Source organism: Macaca nemestrina, chromosome 13 (assembly GCF_043159975.1).
Source record: "Macaca nemestrina isolate mMacNem1 chromosome 13, mMacNem.hap1, whole genome shotgun sequence".
NCBI lineage: Eukaryota > Metazoa > Chordata > Mammalia > Primates > Cercopithecidae > Macaca > Macaca nemestrina.
Window position 1 is genome coordinate 71,044,603 of NC_092137.1, and position 19,183 is coordinate 71,063,785.

At 45.9% G+C, this 19,183-nt stretch overlaps 1 protein-coding gene across 4 annotated transcripts in view; it reads right to left on the bottom strand.

The window, feature by feature from the left end:
* The window catches only part of LOC105465224 (adducin 2), a 111,946-nt gene that overhangs the window by 60,672 nt on the left and 32,091 nt on the right, over positions 1–19,183 (bottom strand). The window contains exon 1 of one of the 4 annotated variants that reach the window (XM_011713513.2): positions 135–187. The exons of the other annotated variants lie outside the window; for them this stretch is intronic. The gene's annotated coding sequence lies outside the window, so the exon portion shown is untranslated. Of the gene's footprint in view, positions 1–134; positions 188–19,183 lie in introns of those variants that run through there. 4 annotated transcript variants of the gene reach the window in all.

Below are 19,183 nucleotides of genomic sequence, written 5' to 3' on the forward strand. Positions count from 1 at the left end.
CAGCCATGGCTATGGGTCTGTCAGCTGTCCTGGCCTCTGAAAGCCCCAGGCCCTGGTCCTACGGGTCAGCTCCCAACAAGGACAGTGTAGCATTTGTTCCAGGACTTAGGCTTGAAGTCAGAAGCCAGACTCACCGATCCCTGAATGAGACTCCCACAAGTGAGACAGAAGACGCTCAGGGCTGAGCTGCTGCTACTTTTGCAGAATAAATGAAGACGGTTGAATAAGGGACTGGACCACACCCTGCCTGATGTGTTCAGATAGAGAGAAAGCTCATGCCTCTGGCCAGTGGGATTATAGGGAAAGCTTATCATCATTTCTTCAAATACTTCTGAGTTTTACAAAGTTATAGATTATGTATTAACTGCTGTGATCATTTAAGCCAAAAATAGTTGTAAAGAAGAAAGAAAGAGGCAGGACAGCGAGGGTAAAGTCTATGTCCATCTTAGTTGGAAGAATCCTTTAACCCCTTCACTGCTGCAGGCCCCGTAAGTTACTTATTTCTGGGCATCCCTGGTGCAAACATTCCTAGTGAAGTCCAGTGAATTTTAAAAGCCCTCCAGCAAACAGCCTCAAACCTAATAGTCGGTAGGCAATGTTTTTCTGTTCTTCTATCCCGGAATTAGACTGTTGGGGAATGAATGGACTGAGTATTCTTTCTTACAGACTTGGAATCATTCCCATACCCGCTAACTAAATCAACAGTTAATTTGTCAAGTATCTGTTGTTGCCCAGGAATGAGCAAGAACTGGAATTGATGTGAGAGGGAAGATGGCTGGGAGAAACGAGACATGGCCCTGCCTGCTAGAGGCCCACAGTCATGTTTGTATTCATGAAAAACATGCATGTAAATGAAACATGCACAGATACATGCACATATACGCAGATATGTAATTCACTATTAAGGCCAACACACTACAGGGCCCTGACAATGAACGCCGAGGTGATCAGAAATGAATGGGTTCAACGCTTTTTGGGAAGGGAGACTGGAAACCTTGGGTGCACATTATGAGGACCAAGGTCCTGAGTTAGATCCTGAAGAAAGACATTATTCCATCCACAAAAGCTATGAAACTCCAATAAGTGCCCAGTGCTATGCCCAGCCCTGCAGTGAAGGACCCAGCATCCTGGTTTTTCGGGAGAGGAAATTGAGACTGCAGGAACCTGGGTGACTTGATTCAGGCTGCAGAGTTGGTGAACGACAGAGCTTGGGTTTGAACCCCTCTAGTTCCAGAGCCTGTTCTCCTTTTACTTCACCACACTTTCTGCCCCTCATTCAAACAAAGGTGAGCAGATGCCAGGGGCCTGGTAGGAAGTGGGGCGGGGAGGGGAATGGACATCAGCAAATGGCCAGAGCCCAAGTTCTATATTCCTGGTGGAAGCCCTGAGGACTTGGCCAGCACCAGAAAGGATGATTCTACTTCCTATTTCTGGCATGCAGGGCTCAGAACCAAGCTCTTTCCCAGCACAGCAATGGGGATTAGGAGGCAAGGGAGAGAGTAGGCACCTCTGGGACTCGCTCTGACAAAGTGAGCTGAGCTTTTAGGTATAGAAGATCCACTGGCCCCTCAAGAGGACAGATGGGCTGCAGTGGTGACAGCTGGTGGTGGGTCACCCACCTGCACTTCCAGGGCTGCCAGTCACTGCAGTGTGGGTACAGCCACCTATGAGACTTGCTTCATATGGACTCAATACAATCCTTCCACTAAAAGATCTGCCATGGGTCAGGACCTGGCTCGCCACTGGGGACACAAAGGGATGCAACTGCAATCCCATTTCTCAAAAGGCCCAGGACAGGGGCGTGGGGGGCGGCTCACAGAGAGATGATTACAAGACTGGGGCACAGTGATCTGGTAGAGGTTCATGAAAGTGACCAGGGGGTCCTAACCTCGAGGCTCCAGTACTGGGCTTTAACTCACTCATCAGCAGCCTCTGCCACTGATCACAAAACCATGTGGACCTCATGCCTTCATGAAAGGAAAGAAAGGGTTGTTGGGGAAGCCCTGGTGATGCAGAGACAGTGCTGAGCTAGCAGGATGGCTGGGCTCAGTCTTCCCATACTCAGTGCCTTCAGTAAAAAGGTCGAACTGGGAGACTATGCAGATAAAAGCCCATCAAAAAGGCTGTCTAATTGAGCTGACTGTCCTGATTTACTGTTGCACCTCAGGCTGTCCTGGAATCCAGTCACAGATACTTTTAAGCAGTCACCTTGCCTGCCTTTTTGCCTTCAGGCAACTCAATGGAGCTATATTTTGAAAAGTTTCACCTCAATCAAATTCAGACATGAAACAGTTGATTCTGCTCCTTGGCCCAATCTGAGAGCATCTGTCCTTCAATAGGAAGGTAAAGTGTAACTCATTGGATCATGTGACAGGATTGTCTTGTCCCCATCCCCAACCACCCCCCGTCAAGAAATCCAGGAAACAGCTATCGGGTATGTATCCTTTTTTGTCTAATAGAATAAGCCATATCCTAAGCCATAAGAGGTGGGAATAAATGCTCATTTGGCACATTAAGGTTGAAGTTGTTTTGTGGGTTCTTTTTATTGGGCATTTCCCCCCACTGTTTGGGCATAAGAGAAAATAGGAATATTTTGCATCTAAACTGGAGGGTAATCCTGCACTATCTCTCCCCTCTCCAGACTGGGGAAGCTGTGAACATTCAAAACTGAAATGAGACTTGGGAGTGCTGGTGTGGAGGAGGGGAAGGAGGAAAGTTAGTAGGCCCAGAGAGAGGAGATGGTGGGAAGCAGAGGGAGTATGTTAAGGGTAGGAGGTCAAAAGGCTCACATGGGGAACTGCTGGCCTCTGGAACATCCATGTGGAGACATCTCAAAAGCCTGAGCAGTGAGGCTCAGGCCATGACAGGGTGTTAAGAATAGGATGGCAAAAATAGGAGAGATGTTGACTGTCCATTCCTAGGATAGCGAAAATAGGAGAGATGTTGTTTGACTGTTCACTCCTCTCTCTGATGATTCTGTATTCTAAGTGTCTCCTGCAGGATCACCAGTTATCCATATGTTGGATCTCTGTTCTCTAAATCTATTGTTATCGTCTCACTGATTCTGTTGTTGACATTTTCCTTACATTCTGACAGTTTGTCAGTATTTTCCACTTCACTTATTGGATTTTATTATGGGGATATTAAGGAAAGAGCTATTTCACCTTCTGTATATTTCTGTGTGTATGTTTGCGTATCCATGTGTCAGAGACAATGCTATGTGCTCCCCAAACCCATTTCCTCTTCTTCCTGGGAGCCCATGTTTCCCAGCCCCGCTTCTGTCTGGACAGGACCCTAGGGAATGTAAGCCAGTGGAAAGTAAGCAGAAATAATGTCATCCCCAGCAGCCAAGCCAAGGCAATTAAGAGCAGAGGTGCCTTCTCCACTCCCTTACTCCTCCCTTGCCTCCCTGCTGGAGGCAGAGGATGCAGTGGAAACTTCCAGGCTCTAGGAAATGACGCAGCCACCAAATGGAAGAAAACGGGAAGTCACTGCAAGCAGCCCACTGAGCATCTATTTGATTGGAGTTTCTGAGGCTGTTGTTATGGCAGGTCACCTACCCTGAAAAACACATTCCCACCTGCCTTTAGGTCAGAATAGTCTTATTCTAGTGTCTCCTGCAGGATCACCAGTTATCCATATGTTGGATCTCTGCTCTCTAAATCTATTGTTATCGTCTCACTGATTCTGTTGTTGAAATTTTCCTTACATTCTGACGGTCTGTCGGTATTTCCCACTTCACTGATTTTAATTCAGCAAAATTCATGTGGATTTTAATGCTGATATTAAACATTTTATCATTTTGCATACTATCCTTACTTTATCTCCATTTTCACCTCAAATCTTTCATCTTAGTCTATTCTCCCCCCATGACTCTATTTCTTAGAAACCATGTCTTTTTGAGCCATATATACTAAGGATACCAGCTTTCTAACATTCTTCTGGTTCCTATAGCAGGTTATTATAAGAGGTAAATGCTCCTTTTGAGTCCTCCAGATAATTTATCTTCCCCTGAAATGTATTTTCTCAAGATATTTCTAATTGTTTTCCTTTATTCTCAAATAAGGTGAAATCAAGTCCCCTAAGATACAACCTTCAGGGAAAATAGCTTCTGGCAAAATGTGATGAGAAAGCCACATGTTTTCTGGAAATCAAGTGTGATGCACACATAATTAATAGTGACTTTTAATACGTCCAGGCAATTTCTGTACTAACATGAACAAAGAAATTACCTTAATGATTAGTCCAATTAAAATTAGAGATACAAAAGGACAATTATCAAGGAAACCAGCCCATTCCCACATGCAGATTTTTTAAATGGGTAGTCCATTTAGAGAAAACTTAAAATTCAATCAAACTCATTTCTGGATGGTGGAGTGATTGGTGACTAACATCAGACTCAAGGAAATAAATACTTAGGTGAGCCCACAAATTTTAAATATGACCCCCTGCTTTGCAATTTCCTGTCATGCCATAAAACTATTAATAAGATAGAGGAAGGAGGGAATGAAAAATAAACATCATGATAGCAATTTGATAACAGGACTATCAGATCCTGGAGACCCAGGCCAGCCTCACTTCTAGGACATCTCCTGCTTAAAGGAATGGCATGGGAGGTGAGTCACACAGATGAGCATAAAGAACACCTTTCTTTGATGTAGGTCTCAGAAGTGAAGGCTGAGAGATAGAAGCCCAGGTGTTGATTTGATAGAGGGGTAAAAATAAAATGAGCATTGGCATGACTGTATTCTTCAATTATAAGACATCCTTGATTGATTGGCACACCAATTATTTTAAATATTACTGAGAAAGAAAAAAAAACATTGCTAACTATAATTATAAGTCATCATTGATTGGGGGACACATCCCAACTTCAAAGATGTTGAAATGCGGGGGAAAATGTGTGTCTTAGAATCAATGAAGTAAGGAACTCAACTTAGAAACTGGTGTCACTACTCTGGGACTGCCTTTTACATGGTGGATGGCATATCATCTACTGGGTCAGGGAGCTGAAGGATGAGACAAGAGAAACAGGCCATGAGGGCCTTGGGAGAGCCCCTTGACACGTGGATTCAGGGCTTATCAGTAGACCAGATTTGTTGGCTGTCAATCCATGCTTCTGCCCAGTACAGTGTCCTGAGAGCTACGACAAGGCACTGATGTGCATGGCCCCCAAACAGGTTTTCACTCAGTGTATATCTCAGTACATCTGCTGAGGAAGCATCTTCTTCTACTGTGAAATAAGAGCTTAATGTCATAAGGCAAGACCAGACTAAGATGAGAGGCAACAAGATGAGATAAAAATGGCAATTGACCCACCACCTATATTTCTGATTAGGCTCAGTCCATGAAAACCACAAGGGCTTTTGTTCTCCAGAGGGACATAGCACATAGTAGGTGCTCGATCAATGCTAGTTCCCATCCCCTATATTCTCTCTACAAGAACATTCCCAAATCTGCCATTTGATTCTGCCCTGTGTTTTCCCAAAGTTGGGAGTAGAGAGAAAATTAAGAACTATGGTGGGGAGGGGGTAAATAACTCCATAGAGGCCCCAAACTCTTTCTCTACATGAAGGACCCAGGGAATTGGTTCCACCATATAGCACCATGGCTACAAATCCAGGCTCTGAATGGCACGAAGGGCCTAGGAATGAATCCCAGCTCTGCCTGTTTCTAGTTCTGTGACCTTGAACAAGTTGCTTAATTTTTCTAAACCCCAGGTTCTTTGTCCAATGTGGAGAAGAACAGTCCCTCCTCAGAGGATTATATAAGATAATATATGAAAGCACAGGCTTTGCACAGGGTCTGACAAATACTAAGGACTCCATAAATGTTAGGTGCTACTATTAAATCATTCCTCATATGGGTTCTTAACACTGCAACAACTGAATTTTTTTTTTCTTTATCACAGTCTGGATTTTATCTAGTCAGCAAGCACACATCTGGGCTGACTGCTCCATCAAATGTTCTCAAGGGAACATCAACGAATCTGAAACGAGCTGAATAAAATCAGGCAGGTTATGTCTGCTGCTGAATTTCTGCACTACAAGACATAGGTAGATTTTTAGCTGATACGCACTCTAAATGGTGGGCTCTGCTTTTCCATCTGAGCAGGTAATCTGCAGCCCACGGTGTTGGTGACAACACTGCTTGCATGCCTGGTGAGAATGTCTGGACTGGGTTACAGGTTTTTTCAGCTAATTCCCTGACCCCCTTGACACAGCCATTAATTACAAGCACAAAATGCTGTGCCCAGCCGTCTCCTGACACACTTGCACCTCAGGAGGATCTTCTTTGAGCTTGGAACTCAAAGAATGGGGTCAGATTTTTGGCCTGGAGGGAAAAAAATGGCAAAGGGCTACAAACAAAGGCCAAAAATCATGAATGGTATAAGGAGGGTAAATGCAAGGGGAGATCCCACCTCTCACCACTTAAGGCATTTCAAGCACATTCAATGAGGATTCATATACTGGTTAGCAAACAAATGGAATATATTACCCCAAGGCAGCGTATGGACCAAAAGTGCCCAGTGATGAGGCCACAGTGAATATCCACCTAAAGACCTCCTTGCATGATGTACACATGGCATAGGCCTTAAAAGCTGTCTTGTGGAAACATGTACCTTCGTGGTATTAAATGAAAAAGGTGTTGGGGTGGACTCAATATACATACTTTCAAGTGCCTTCTCTGTCCAAGTACTGTGCCAGGCACTGTTCTGCCATGCGCCTGTCATTCCAGGGCCCACCCCGTGCTGTGGAATGAGGGCCTCAGCAGCTGTGCTGCCTTGGGTGAGCCCCTCCACCACTGTGTGCTCATCTCTAAATGGCGGCCATTGCAGTACCTCTGCCATAAAAATGTTCCCCCTGCATTTCTGGGTAGCCTCTTCATGAGGGCTTCAGAACTTGGCTCAGCTGCCAGCTTCCTAATGAAGCAGTGCACCTGCCCAGGGCAGGTATGTCTCTACCCTCACCTAGCCCCACACTGCTCCCCCACACACACCATGCATGTGGGTTTTCCAGAGCTCAGGCCAGGTTGCATGGCTCCCTGGGCTGCTCCCCCAAGCTCCCCACAAGGAGGCCTGCTGTCATCTCTCTTGTGGCTCTTGGCCCCCCTGCCAGGCTCTCTGCTTTTGCTTTGGGGTCTCCTTGACTTGGGCCCCCCTCAAGGCTGCAGGACTCAGGGTTGCTGCCGGCCACAGCCGTGCTTGTGCTCCTCTGACAGAAGCGAGGCACTGTACTAGGTGCCAGCCACTCAGTGGTGAGGGAGATGTGCTCTACATCCTCCACGTGCCAACAGCTGGGGGGCCCCAAACTTTATGCAGTGTTGGGTGTGGACAGGACAGACGTCCACACTGTATCTTGGCTTTCTTTGTGCCCAAGTCTCTCCAGAAAGTGGAACAAAGTCCTCTGATGTCATCTCTCTCCTCTATTGCCTCTTCTTTCTGTTGGGAAGATAACCTTTTAAACCCTTCGTAATCTCAGAAGCATTATCCCATAAGGGTGAAGAACAAAGACGGTGCAGTCTGCCTAGTTTATATCTTGGGTGTACTTTCACAAGCTGCAAGCGTTACTGAACCACCCTGTACCTCAGTTTCCTCATCTGTAAAGTAGAGTGGTAATTATGGTAGCCACCCCAAGGGGCTGTTGCAATTAAATGGGTTCATCCACGTAAAACACTTAGGATAATGCCTGTCACAGAAGCAGCATTCAATAATGCTGGTCTTATCTGACAGTTTACAGTCAGTGTGGGTAAATCAGAAAACTCGGCTGCACTAGCTGAAGAAGGTGAGTACAAGTGAGGACCTGGGAAGAATGTTGCCTGGGAATGTTCCAAGGGAATCTGTATTGGGTTGAATATTCCTCCCCAACTCCCTGCCAAAAATATATATGTGTGTGTGTGTGTTCTAACTCCCAGACCCTGTGAATGTGATCTTATTTAGAAAATGGATCTTCACAGACATAATAAAGTTAAGCATCTGAAGATGAAATCATCCTGGATCATCCAGGTAAGCCCTAAATCCCTTCACAAGTATCCTTATAAGACACAGACACAGAGGAGATGGCCATGTGAAGATGGAGGTAGAGAATGGAGTGAGGCAGCCACAAGCCAAGGAACACCAGGAGCCATCAGAAGCTGGGAGAGGCATGGAAAGATTCTCCCCCAGAACTTCTGGATGGAGCACAGCCCTGCTGACACCATAATTTTGGACTTCTGGCCTCCAAAACTGTCATGGCGCTTCTCCAACCACGATGTACATGCAAACCACCTGAGGATTTTGCTAACCTGCAGATTCGGATTCAGCAGGTCTGGGATGAGGGCTGAGAGTTTGCATGTCTCAAAGGCCCCCAGTGATGCCCATGTTGCTGGTCCACAAACCACACTTTGAGTAGCAAGGTTTAAGAATGTATTGTCATCAGCAGTACCATGATGACAAACGAAACCACTGGAAACAAAGGGGCAGAGGTTGTAGATCCAGTGAGCCACAACAATGCTGGGCCCCTGTGACAGCATATGAGAGCCCAGCTTTCAGCTGCGGGATAAAGAGTAGAAGCAAGCCATTGACCTTTAGTGGCATTTGTCCCTGGGCTCAATCAATGCTTCTGAATTGAATAGCAGCTCACCCGGGCAATGCTAATGGGTTTTGACTGCTCTAGTTCATCACTCCCTAACAGGGTCAACCAAGAAGTAGTCGCATCCTTTTTGCTAGGGCGGGGGAAAAAGGTTTTATGATCCCTGCCTTATGGAGGACCCAGAATAATTCCTGGGAGAATGGAAATGTTGGTGACAGAATTCCAGTTTCCTAATTTCAATGAACTTGATGGAAATGTATAAATCAAGACTTTTGTGTTAATGCTTTTATGGGCAAAAAACACTTGATCCAAAAAGAAGACAAGAGCTCACCTCTAATGTAGCTTGTGCTCTTCTGTGACTGGGTACTGAGACGCTCATTTTGGTAGACAAGAGAGGAGAGGCCCCTGGCATGCATGCCCCAGGATGGGGGAGGTAGCTTTACCCACTAAAAAAGCCTACGTCAACAACATTTTTAAAAAGCTGGTCTACCAAACCCAACACAGGAATCGGTAGGAGATACAGACAGCCCTTAGCCTACATTCTCACTGGATTCTCCCACTGCTCTCTCTCCAGCCCCCACCCCACAATGCATCCCACACACAGGGTTATATTTCAAAATGCTCCAGAAAAACCATCTGTGACTTCTTGTGGTCCACAGCCAAATGGTCACAAAGCTTTATACCACGTACAGGCTCTGATCAACCGGTAGTGGCTACCTTTGAAGGGCTTCAGTCCTTCTTCACTCCGTGGGAAGAATGCTAGGATTGATTTCCAGTGTCTGCCATAGACTCAGAGCAGGAAGACTGGGACCCTGCCATTTCTTTCAGGACAATAGGATAAAGTTATCTCATGGCTTTCAAGCTCCTTGGGCTACCATTAAATCATCTCCCACTCTTTTACATGAAATGCTCACTCCAGACAAAGCCCACACCAGCCCAACACTCCCCAATATGTGATAACACTCCCCTTTGTGGCTGGGGTCCAGCAGAACTTTCCCCTTCCTCATCCATCCCTCCAATCCCCAACGCCTAATTCCCTCTCCCTCTCCTGGGCTCTAGTGCCTCCCATTTATCACTAAACTGCCTTCTTTTCCTGCTGTTACTCATCTCTGTAGATGAGTCAGGACAAAAATGACTCCTGTATGAGTATTCCCAGATTTTCCACTCCCTCAGACCCTTTTCTTCCCTGAACTCCCAGAAAAGCCTGCCTTGACTCACTGGCTCCTTGGATCTTTAGAATGCAGAATTGGCCAGGTGTGGTGGCTCATGCCTATAATCCCCGCACTTTGGGACGCTGAGGCGGGCAGATCACTTGCAGTCAGTAGTTCGAGACCAGCCTGGCCAACATGGTGAAACCCTGTCTACTAAAATATACAAAAGTTAGCTGGGCGTGGTGATGCACGCCTGTAATCCCAGCTACTCGGGAGGCTGAAGCAGGAGAATTGCTTGAACCCAGGAGGTGGAGGTTGCAGCAAGCCGAGATCGTGCCACTGTACTCCAGCCTGGGCGACAGAGGGAGACTCTGTCTCTATAGAATGCAGAATTGCCAGGCAAGGGAGACAGGATAAGAACAGGAGGATGGGACCTTCGAGGACGTCTGTGGATTTGTAGGGGCCTTTTGCTGAGAGAGGAGAAGCTTTGTGAGGTTCAAGGGCAAGGGCATAGCAGAGAAAAGCGAATTCAGAAGAAACACTGCTGTGCTCTGCATTCTTCCCATGTCATATTCAAGAAAGGCAAGTAAATGCCTGGAGCTTCTGCTGGTCACTCTTGTCTGTCCCTGAGGCCACTGCAGTGCCCTCTGTCTGGACCTCATAGGGCATGGCCTGTATGTGCTCTCTTTCCCAGTGCCTTAAAGGGCCATTTCCAGTATCTGTCTGCCAGGGTTTCTGGGCTGGGCTCTAGTGTGACAGAGTCGAGATGGCCCTTAGCATATACCCGACTCCCTCGCTTTACAGATAAAGAGCCTGAAGCCCACAGTGGGGGGTCAGTCTGCACCTCAAATTTCACCACGGCTGAGACACATGTGTGAGGAGTCAGTCCTGGGCTGATGTCAGAGTGTGCCTGCCAATACCACTTGTCCTCCTTTGAGAAGAGGTGCATTAGGTGAGTGGATACCAAATCAATCCAGTTTGACAGGTATTGATTGAAGACACTCTCTGAAAAGGTATTGTGTGTGAAAATACATTAAACGTTCTAGAAAAACATGCTATGGATATTGCCCTTTTGTGAGTTAGTTTATGATGGGATATATACTTTTTGCACAGACAGTAACCATCCCTGCTCATGGGAGAAGCCCTTTGATGTCTGTGCCTTTGGGTCTGGCTTCGTGTGTCCCTTTCCACCCACAGGCATAAACCCTCTTCTAACTCCTCCTTCTCATCCTCCTCCTACCCACACACAGACACGTTCCTTGAGGACTTGCCTTGTTTTACTCCCACACAGGCAAGTCCAGTGCAGAAAAGTCACCTTGGCAATGTTTATTTTTGATGGTGGGGAAGTAGGGAAGCCTCATGAAGATCACTCGGGCCTGTCGGCATGGTTTTCCACTGGCATACTCTCAAAGATACGCTGAGCTTCCAGCTCTCATTGAATGTCAGAGTTACAGAGACTTTGAAGGCAGCCTGGGCTGGGCCTTCACTGGCCTACCCATTCCTCAGCCTTTCCTGCTGACCCCTGCAGGCTCCCATGGCAGCTGGCTCCATGCTGGGTTGGGGGCGATTAGAGCCACTGCCTGAAGATGAGAGAAGATGCCAGGGCATTCCTCCCCTCACGCACTGTCTCAAGAAATATCTCCTCCATGGCCCCAGCTTCTGCCAGAGGCCCACCATGTTTCTTCTAGTTTCTGCAGGGTGACCCTGGCCCCTGGGCTGGAATAACACTATCTCCTTCCTCCCTCTGCCTCAGGGTAGGTCTTTGGGCCACCTCCCCAAGCCTTGTTTGTTGGTTGGTTGGTTTTCAGCTCCTTCATTACCTGTGTAAATTTTCTGCATTAAATTTCCTCTGTTGAAACACTTGAAGAAATTTCTATTTACCTTGTTAGGCCCTGACTGAAACATGGCCCAACCTCTCCCCACCCCTTCATGGAACTTATGAAGAAACCAAGGCCAAGAGCGGTGTGCTTTGTCCAAAAAAGACTCATGGACACTTAGTTGTCAGTGACTGGCCTGGGTTTCTCAGTTTCTGTACTCCACACCTCTGCAAAATATGGCAGGACATGCTTCCTTTTTAGTTTTAATCCAAAAGAGTTATTGGGGTCAACAGTTTTGAAATGTGTGGCTTCTAAGGAACAACCACAGTTGCAGTTCCAGTCCTTTCACTTTCTAAATACCCCCTTGGACTATCAGGAGCTATTTAAACCTTGTTTCTGAGAGATGGAGACGTCAACTAGAGTAGCCCAGACTGTAACCACAGCCAGGTCACTGCCCGCTTCCACGCTTCCGTTTCCAGCCTCTATTTTCATACTTAAGGAAACTAACGCAATACAAAATGACCATTTCTAAAAGTATTTAAAACTTTCTTTTAATATGTGCAGCAAAATTCAAATCCACACATTTTTGGACCAGATGGTTTCTCAACTCTGCAAAGTAGGTTTAAAGTAATAGTTATTTAAGCGTGCCATATATTTTAAATACACAGTGCTTCTGCTAATTAACACTTCATGATTTCTCAAGAGTCCCACAGGCAATAGTTACCATTTGTAAATGGTGAAATATAGTGTCAAGAAAATGAATCCTATTTTGCTCCCAAATTGCAGCCCTAGGAGGGTTTACGTGAGATGTCTCAGCCCTTCCCCACTGTGTTAATGGAGGGGTGAGAAGATGAAAGTGACTGCTCTGGAGTTGGATGCTGGGAACATGTGAACGTGATACCACATCGGGCCTCTGCACACAGAGGTTCTTCAAAAGGCAGATCCCCTCCGCCCGTCATGGGCTTATGGGCCAAAATTAGTTACACAGACGCATGCAAGTTAAACAGCGACCTAACAAGAAGACATGGATACACATGCACACATTTACACACACCTGTTGTGTCCTGTGTTTGGAGGACAAAATAGCCACAGTCTACGTGAGCCTGAGAGGCAAGGCAAGCTAATGTACGGGCATGAAGTGAGGCTGGCCTCTCTGCCCCAAATCTCACCAGGCCACTTACATATCCTCCCCTACTCCTCTTTGCCTGAAGTTCAATCATTTAAAGATTGATTTGACTAATATGTCTCCTCTTTTTAAAAGTCAGTGCTCCTGGAAGAGTTGATCAGATACAGTCACATGCTGCATGATTTGGTCAATGACAGACCACATATATGATGGTGGTCCCATAAGATTATAACACTATATTTTTACTGTACTTTTTCTATGTCTAGATACACAAATACTTACCATTGTGTTGTAATTGCCTACAGTATTCAGTACGGTCACACACTGCAAGGTTTGTAGCCTAGGAGCAATAGGCTAGACCATATTGCCTAGGTGTGTAGCAGGCTAGGTTTGTATAATACACTCTCTGATTTTCCCACAATGATGAAATCACCTCATAATGCATTTCTCAGAACACAGTCCTGTCATTAAGCAACATGTGATTAAATTTTTAATCCTTCATACATCAATGTGGCCGAATGAGACAGCTTTCTTCCTGGTGCTTTGCAGACATCAGGGGCTGACAGGTTGGAGAACCCAAAGAAAATATGGAGTGCTTAGGGGAATATACTAGGAGGATGCAGGCTGCCTTGCTTTATTGTAATGGGGGGTCCTGGACACCTGGGCAAGTGGGGAAAAGGGGTATTTAGAAATTGATGGGGCACCAAAGAGAAAAGGAGGAAGAAATGTCTGCTTACCCAGGCTCTGCCCAGGACTACCTTGCCTGGACAGGACGCCACTGTCCACACCTACTACTGTCTCAGGATTGCTTCCTCTTTAGGGTAAAGGAGACATGAGCAGAAAGCTGACACTAAAGCAGAGGACAAAGGTAATGGCAAAGACTATGTGCAATTAGGAGAAAGTTCACTGCGGAAATTTCTTTATTGAAATCCTAAAAATAGCAAAGAACTAGACTGTGCTTTCACCTGTCACTAGACTGGAAGTTTTAAGCAGACAGAGCCTTGTCTGACTTTGCACACCACCATATCCCCAGCACCCAGAATAGCGTTCATTAAAAGGTGCGCTCAGCGGGAATTGGTTCAGCGCATGAGATGGTACACACCAAAGTGCAAGCAGAGGACACCTCAAGACCCTTCTAATCCCCTCATTTCTCAAGGCCCAGTGACCATGTGTGGCTGCACGGTCTCTTGCTGGAGTTATAAATGGGCTGCTTGAGAAAAGACAAATCCCTCTACAGACCCCACAGAGATTCACTGCTGAGTTCTGCTGTTCCCCAGGGACACAGCCTTCATTAGGCAGCACCTGCTATATGGCCAGCCCATATGTATCATGTCAGGCAGTCCCACAAGAGGAGGCAGACACTGCACCAACCAGCCTTAAGTTTCCCTTAACCAAATCTTCCAATGAGTGACAGTGTCTGCACCAGAAGAAAACAAACAGAAATTATTTGGGGTACCTCCCACCTTTCATTTTTGAGGCACCACAAGAAAAATGAAACCGCTGATATTCTGTGGGACCTGATGCCCCAAGGTAATGTTTATGGTCATATTTTCAATTTTCCCCTCCCTTCTCATTGAGTTGAGAGGATGAAGTGGCACAGGCAGCAGGGGAGAACCCAGCCATGATTCTGAAGGAAGGCAGGACAAAGTGAATGGGCTGGAACCACGGCATGAAGTTGTACGAAAATATATAGTATGAAGCATTTGGGTCTTCACAGTTTGCAAAACCATTTTGTCAATCAACCAAAAACAGCTCTGGATGTAGCCAGCGACACTCCTTCCTAAAGTTCATCTACACAGATCCAGATGTACGCCCCTTGCTGAATGCTGAGCTTACAGTAAGTCATCAACTAATTCCTGTCCAACTGAGAAACATTTGAATGCAATGATATCTGGACCAACTGAGATCACATATATGTGAAATAGAAAGCTTCTCCCAATTCCTGGGTATGGACTTGACCCCTGCACTATACAGAGAAGGCAAGGCACTAAGCTGGCATCCTGGGCACTGCATCATGAGGGAAAAGCACTGGACAGACTACGAGACCAGGGTCTGGTCCCAGATCTCCCTGAGCCATCCTCAGATGGCCTTCAGGGATGTCAGAGGTGGGCATGGAGACGAGGATCCTGTCTGTCTAGAGCCAAAGCAGTAAGGTCCCCGGGGGCTGGGAGGTTTTTGCCTCTACACAAAGAACTCGGCCAGCTAATGTTTCCTCTGAACCAAACCCACTGCTTGCCTGGGGAAGTCAGTGTCTTTCCTTTGCGGAGATGAGGGAGACAAAGGAACTTTTCAGAGGGTTTTAGAATGCCACAGCTCACCGCAGGTTATTGGGGAAGGGGGATGTGCAGGAGCTAAATTTGAGCCCCAGTGCTGTGAACTTCACAAGGGGAAAGAGTTGCCGAAACGCCTGGGGGAAACAGTGTAGGGTTCTGGCCTCCATCTGTCTGTTCACACATCTGTTTGATCCGCCTTACCCTGCTAATTAATTCCCATCTCATCACAGCCACTCTTGGCTCATAAGTCTCTCTCACAGTTTCCCATCTAGGTTATTTAGCATTCAAGGATTACATGCTACAAAAATTAGCCACGTTTGAGTAAATTAGCTACTTTTATAAGCCCGGCGTCCAAGGGCCATCTCTATTAGATTTGGCATAGGCTACAATTTTGCAGAATGTTTTCCCTGAGTTTTTCCGGTGGCAGATGTTGCCTCTTGCAGAGAGATGCGAAATCACTGCTGGCTCGTCTTCTCCCCAGTGATCCCTCGGCTGCTTTTTAAGGAGGCTTTAATAATGCATAGGAAGGAAAGGCGGTGCATGCATAAAACGCCATGCCACTATCAGGACGTGCTGCCTTGAAATCAGGCCTGGTGGTTAAAGAAAATGGGCCAGTTTTTAGAGGAAGTTTTCTGGTTTGCACCAAGCATGAGGGTTTGGATTGCAGAGCCTTTCCTGAAGATGCCATCTGACAAGTGCAGGTTTGAGCCAACATCAGCTTATCAAGTGCTGAGTTTAATTTCCTCGCAGCAGCCAGGCCACACAAATCATTGCCTGTTGAGGAAGGAAGGAAGGAAGGAAGGAATGCTTTTGATGTAGCCATTGAAAGTGGTAAGGGTGAATGCAGATTTGGCTGAACATGTTGGCTAACAAAACATGTTATCAAAAAGGTGTTCTGGGTCTGGTAAAATATATCAATGTGGTAGAAGGGAACGGAAGATTCTATATCTGGATTCCCAATTTGCAGATTACATAACTGATGTCACTGTGCCACCTGGGAGGGTTTTAATATTGTTAATAATACAGTAAGAGCTGGCGAGTTTTCAGAAATGGCTTGCTGTATTGATAAAGAAAGGATTGCCTTTCTTGTCCCCAAGTCCCAGTGCTTTCCACAGACACACAAAAGCCCACCCCCGGCAGCAGATGAGCAGACTTCATCTCTGTTGTCAAGGAAACCAGTCTGTTCTTAGCTCTAGAATTAGAAAGCCTGGGTCTGGCCTCAGCAGTGCCTTCCACCCACTTCTCCTGCCGGGACCTGCTATCTCTACCCCCCTCTCCCTGGGGACACTGAAGACCCTTTCTCTAGCAAAATCTCTAGCACATCACTGGAGTTGGGGGCTCTATTAGCAGCTCAAATCAACCATCGGGTGGGTGCACAGGCCAGATGAACAGACACATGGGGGTAAAATGAGTTTATCTACATAGAAAAGGAAAGGACAATTGGCAAGGATCTAGGACAACCGCCAAGTGATTGAGCCATGTTATATGGAATGGCTTAGGGAAGCAGGAGTGGCCACTCAGTGCTGGCCCAGCACTTTCTCCCTCTAAAGCATCTACCCCCACCCCTCACCCCCTCACACACACATGTTGCTCTAGATGACACAGGTAGCCCACTGGCATCACCAGTGGACCAGACCTGGCACTCTGGACTGCCCCAGGGAAGCCTTTTGGGGTAAAAGGTGTTGGTAAAATGCTCCCAGGTCAGGGCACTTAGAGAGTCAGGGGTAGCACACTGGTCTGGAAGGAGGGAAGACAGGACCCCAATGTCACTACTACCGAGGAAGGGAAAACTGAAATGGAAAGGAAAGAGAAAGACAGAGGAGTGAACCAGCCACTGGCAGGAGAGGAGAAAGGATGACCAGTATCTTTGGATATATGCTCTGTGGAAAAGGGTGGGTACAAAATTAAAGAAAGCTCGGACATGATACCCATTCAGGACAGTCTTACCCAGGAAGCAACCATGTGCTTAATTCTCTGAATTCCCCAAGCCAACCATGTCTGTACCCTTTCTGAATTTAGCAGCATCTAGCTTGCATTGCACCCATTTGAGTAAGTGTGTTATCTGTCTGTTTAAACCAAGAGCCCTGAAAGATCAAGTTCTGACCCATTTTTCTATTTCCCATAGCCCTGGAAGAACCTGCGTGTACTAGGGGCTAGTGAGGATTTGTCTTCATGAGTGAATCCTTATTTTAGACACTGTGAAATCACCTACAGAAAGGGTTCAGAATTTTGAAATAATTATGAGAAAAAATGTTAAACTGTTATCTCTAAAATTTCAAACAATATTAGTTCGATTTTTACTTCTCCTAGTGTTTTTTCCAACTGTCGCAGTTATTATGATTGCCTTATTATTATTAACGATGATGGTGATCATTTCTTGTCAGCACAGGAAAGGTACAGTGAGACACCCAAACAGAGAAAAGAAGGGAAAACAAAAGAGTGCCCTCTGAATGAAACCCTGAGAACACACAGGATGTTTGGGGGCAGAGATTTGCATAATGATTAACTGAAAAGAAAATGACTCCTCAGCCACTCGGACTAGATGTTAACCTGACAGTGTATTAGTGTATCAAAATTCCATCACACACCTGGGTCGGCCCTGGAGGGATATCACAGGCATGGGGGGCACAGTCCACACAACCCAAATTTAAAATATCTCAAATGTTTTGCTAGAATTTCTCAAACACTGTGAAGAATAGAGTCCCCAAAGGAGCTTTTAAAATTTTCCCTTTTCCTCTCTGATTTGCTGCACCCACATACACAGCTACCTCCATGCCTTTTTCCTCAAACATCGACCTCCCCACCCCTAAAATTTCCTCTGCCCTAGCCCACTTGCTCTGCCTTCTTTCCCTCCTCCCTCTTTCCCAACAAACTCAGTGTCATTGTGCAAATGTAAAACCTCATTCCACATATCCTTCCTTGATCCCCACGCCCCTGCTCACCTCTCCTTCCAAGTCCAGTCTCTATTACCCCGCTTTCTTTCTTTCTTTTTTTTTTTTTTTTTTTGAGATGGAATCTCACTCTGTCACCCAGGCTGGAGTGCAGTGGTGTGATCTGGGCTCACTGCAACCCCGCCTCCTGGGTCAAACAATTCTGCCTCAGGCGCCCGCAGCCACGCCCGGCTTTTATTTATATATATATATATATATATATATATATATATATATATATATATATATATATATTTTTTTTTTTTTTTTTAGTAGAGATGGGGTTTTACCACATTGGCCAGGCTGGTTTTGAACTCCTGACCTCACATAATCTGCCCACCCTGGCCTCCCAAAGTGCTGGGATTACAGGCATGAGCCGCCACGCCCAGCCCATATTCCCCCACTTTCCATCGCACAAGCCTGACCAGGCAGTCGTGCCTTTCCCCCATCAGGAGGGCATGACAGGGCAAGGGAAGAAGCCCTATATTCAAAACCAGAGTCTCTAACTGCCAGAGGGGCAGAAAGGCTGAGAACAATCAGATAGAGGGTATGATTTGTCTCCCATCACATAAAGACTATGTCACGAAGGAGAACTGGACAGGTATGATGGCATAAAGGAGAGAGTCAAAGAGGTACTAGTTGGATTGGCACTAGATTAAGGGCTGAGCCAGCCGGGCAGATGCCTAGAGTCCTATCCTAATCATCAAGTAGTGTTAAAATGTCATCAGCATAAAGGAGAAACACAGCACCAGTTAACTTGAATTTCTGGATATGACTCCTCACATAGTGGTGACATTTAAACTGGTTCTGTTCCTATTGAATAGACAGAAAACTTTTAATAGCTCCTCACCTGTACTGACTTAGAATTTTTAAGTATTTTTGCAAAATGACCCTCCAGGTTTCATGGTATAAGCATGAAAGTCCCCTGAAGTCTGCAACAACATTCAGTTGAAATTTCTAAACCAAATAAGACATGACACAGGACACAGTGCTATGTACTGAGATAAGTTATTTAGCTTACTATATAACTTCTAGAACTTTTCATATACTTTTCAAGAAGCTGCCTAGTTCAGAAAATCTTAGTAATAGTTTCTGAAGAGAAATCTATTTTTCCTCACACTGTATGGGACATAATGCGAATCTATTTCTCCCCACTGTGTTGCTGTGTTGTTGTTGTTGTTGTTTTTTAAGTTGAATGAATGCTCAAATAATATGAGCTTGGAGGTAAGCAGAATCATTAGTCCAGGAGAGAAGGAGGGAGCATCTATTATAAAAAGGCTTGATACCATTTTGAAACATTCAATTCATCCAAGTCC